Here is a 3,699-nt window from a genome sequence, read left to right as displayed (position 1 = left end):
AACCAAGTAAACCTGTTATTTACAGATTTGTTACTGCTATATAGCGATTACCAGTAATAGAAGTAATTTTAGAATTTATAATCTGGTACACAAATAAGTGAGATGAGAAAACTGTGCATAATAAGCCGTGTATTAAAAGTGCAATTGTTCAGTAAAATATGCTAGAGAAAAAAATGACAATTGGTTAAATTGTAACAATATCCTTGGATACTCATAGTAGGCATTTAGGTAATTACCGTGTGGAACAACAAAAAAAAAAGGATCTGGAAATATTTTATTTAAAAAAATTCACTAAATATATAAAAATCTTGGCTGCCAAGATATTTATTTCATCTCTTATTTTTCATGCTATTTTAACTAGGTCATAACTTTTACATGGTTCATTTGAAATCTGGGAGAGAATTCTCAGTCTACAAATGTTAGTGGTCTCATGAAATATCTTGCTTTGCATGTAGACGTCTATCCTCTGCCTTGTGTTTTGCTGAGCAAGAGTAATGAATGTTTTGGTGTAGAATTTTGCTTTTGGAGTTCTGTCTCAAAGAACAATTTTGTCAAAGTAAAATTTGGAAAATAATATTTGAAATACTTTTGAGCATTCTTACTTTCAGAAATTTTATTTAACTTCTACCATCTTTTCCCAAAAGAACTGGATGAAGGGAATACTGAAATGTTCTTTATCTGTGATAATAACAATTGTCTGTACTATTGATGACTTCTCTTTATATCTCATATTTTAAGTACTAGACATTTCTCCTTTTTATGGTTTTTAGGAAAGAAAGTAGAGAGGGTGAAACAGTGCACAGAATATGGACTTCAAAAGACAGATGTGTACCTTTTGAAAGGCAATTTATGTTTTTAAATACAAATAATCTTTCTGATCTAAATTTTTAAATTGTTTCATAGTAAAAAAAACAATTTGTGTCTTCTCTACTTATGAAATCTGAAACATTAATGTCTCACTGAGATGTAGTTTTAATGGGGTGAATTTATATGTACTCATGTTGACTGAAATTTTATACTTACTCATATTTATGAAAATGCATTTAGAAAAGGAATTAAACATACTTTGCAATTTCAAAAGGGAAGATTATTTGTAGCCCAATCAAAACCCCTTATGTAAATTATATTGAAAAGCATGCATCAACTATACATATACTGTTATTCCTAGAAGAATGCCCTGTAAAAAATATAGTTATGATTTAGAAAAATAAAAAGAGGCACGATTCACCCAATCAGAAAACTCATGGTTGTCCTTAGAGTTGGAAGATTCCCTTTTGGTTATAATCTCTGAGCATTCAACTTGAGCATTTTACACTCATGGGATATAGTGGGAGTCTTTGTGATATTGGATCTGATCACAGCCAACTCGCTGATAGTTAAACATCTTATGATGGGAATAAAATTTTATTTTTCTTCACACTCACTTTTCCCTTGTGATTGTACCTTGCATCTTTTTCTTAAAATTCTGGACATAAGAAGGGCTCCTTTATTTCACAGTTCTGTAGATCTCTCTGGCTAATTATGTATGTCATTTAGCATTTCTTTTCTGAATGGCAAGAAAGCCCATGAGGAAGCAGAATCAGCCTTTTTTGTTAAATGTCTTAATAACATCAATTCCAACAACTATCCATTGCAATCTAGAAATGGATTGAATCTAGCATTGTAGTTCTAGAAGTGTACCCTTGGTAAGTATATGAACCTCTTTGAGTTTTAGTCTCCCCAGAGTAGTCACTATTAGGGCATCATAGTTACCTCATCTATGCAAGTATCAACTGAGACAGAAATCTCTAATGGTAAGACCTGGCAAGTGAAAGTACTCAATAAATGCCAGATTTTCTCTTTTGATTATTTTCATACTCTCTGTCTTCCTTCTTTCATAGCCAGATATATTTATTGTAGATATATCTATTGTATAGAGGCAAATGTAGATATACATCTACAGCTATTACCATTTTTTTGTGCTTCATATTATATATTACTATTCTCTGATTTGTGTGTAAAGGTTTTCTTTATTTCTGGAAAAAAGATATTTGAAAGCAGATGCATATTTTCTTATGTTCTACCTTGTCCTGTGTTGGATGCATGGTACATGTTGAACACACCTGTTTACCAATTGGTTAACATAGGTCAAGACTTCTTAAAGACTAGTACTTTTGACATACAAATGTTCTTAGATGTGTGCTCATGACCAAAGATAATTAAGAGTTGCCTGTGGGAATCAAGTAGTAACTATTTGGGGTACATAGGATGAAAGCTGTGGGTACAGAGGAAAAAAGAAATAATTATTTGTTAAAATGTGTCCTCAGCTGTAGTAGTAAATATCCTTTAAGCACAAGTTAAAAATATTGCCATTTCCAGTAACATTGCTCCATCTGAGTAGCTAATACTATTATACTGAATTTGAGAAGCTGCCGGGGATGGGGGAATGAAATTCTCACTAGAGATTTATCTAACAGGAAATATCTAAAAAAGATTTAAAGTTTTATAATTCACTGAAACAATTACATTAGTTGCACATAAATTTCTCTCGAAACATAGAACTTCAAGGAGGAAACTTCTAATCCACAAACTAAAGCATGCAATTTACAGTTGGAATATTGTATGCATGTGGAAAATATTGTATGCATCATTCCCAGTTGTATCAGGAGGATTCATTCATTATAGTAGTATTTACCACATTCTTGACAAGCTATCCATCCAGTAACTGAAGACCTATTGTAAATAGCCTATACATGTTTACCAAATAGGAAATAATATAAATATAATTTTATTTATTCACTGTAAAGTATTTTATTTTCTTCTCTCCACAGCCTAGAAATATAGCATATATGTGAATATAATTTCCATTAACAAAGACAGAAAAGGTAAATTTATAACAAAATTCAGATACTAATTATCCAAAATATAGAAGACCACTTCTAGAAATTTTATGTCTGCCAACAATATTATTAAAAGTTAATGTAAACTCTAGAGTGGGATGTTAGACTTGCCTATGACAGATTGGAAAGAAGATTCTGGAACATTTCAAGGGTAAAAGAAAATAGGACTTGACAGATTAAAGAGCTCTGAGCTGTGGTCACCTTTCTCAAACTGCCCTTTATCAGATGGATTAATGCATTCTTACCATTGGAAACGACAGGCTGCTACCTATGACAGTAACCAAAGAGTTTGTTAAATGTGGCCTGGCATTAGTTGGGGAAGAACTAGAAATGTTTATTTCCCCTGTCACTATATTGAAAGAAGTAGACAGCTGTTGGCCAGTGGCTTATCTTAAACTAGCTTCATTAACACAAAGAAGCAAGTTGGAAAATAACAACATAGGACTGGAAAGTCTAAATGCCTAAAAAGCAAGACATCGTTCCAAGGAGTGTATTTAATGGGTAAATGGAAGTTACTTTGCAATTTTGCTTATTTTTAATAAGGGATATATCAGGTCAGATTCATCTCTGATTAAGAAAAATTGGAAAATGTTTGTAGATTGTTATTTTCTTAAATCATTGACTAAACATTAAAATTTTTTTCACATTAGCTATACTAAGGTATAAAATTCATAAGATAAAATGCACCTATATCAAGTCTGCAGCTCCATGAGCTTTAAAAAATATATGCCCATATAAACACCACTCTGATAAATATATAGCACACGTCAATCATCCCCCAACTTGCCTATACATCTTCTCATTCAACCCCATCCCCTAA

This window comes from Canis lupus, chromosome 4 (assembly GCF_003254725.2).
Source record: "Canis lupus dingo isolate Sandy chromosome 4, ASM325472v2, whole genome shotgun sequence".
NCBI lineage: Eukaryota > Metazoa > Chordata > Mammalia > Carnivora > Canidae > Canis > Canis lupus.
This window is presented reverse-complemented; position numbering follows the sequence as displayed.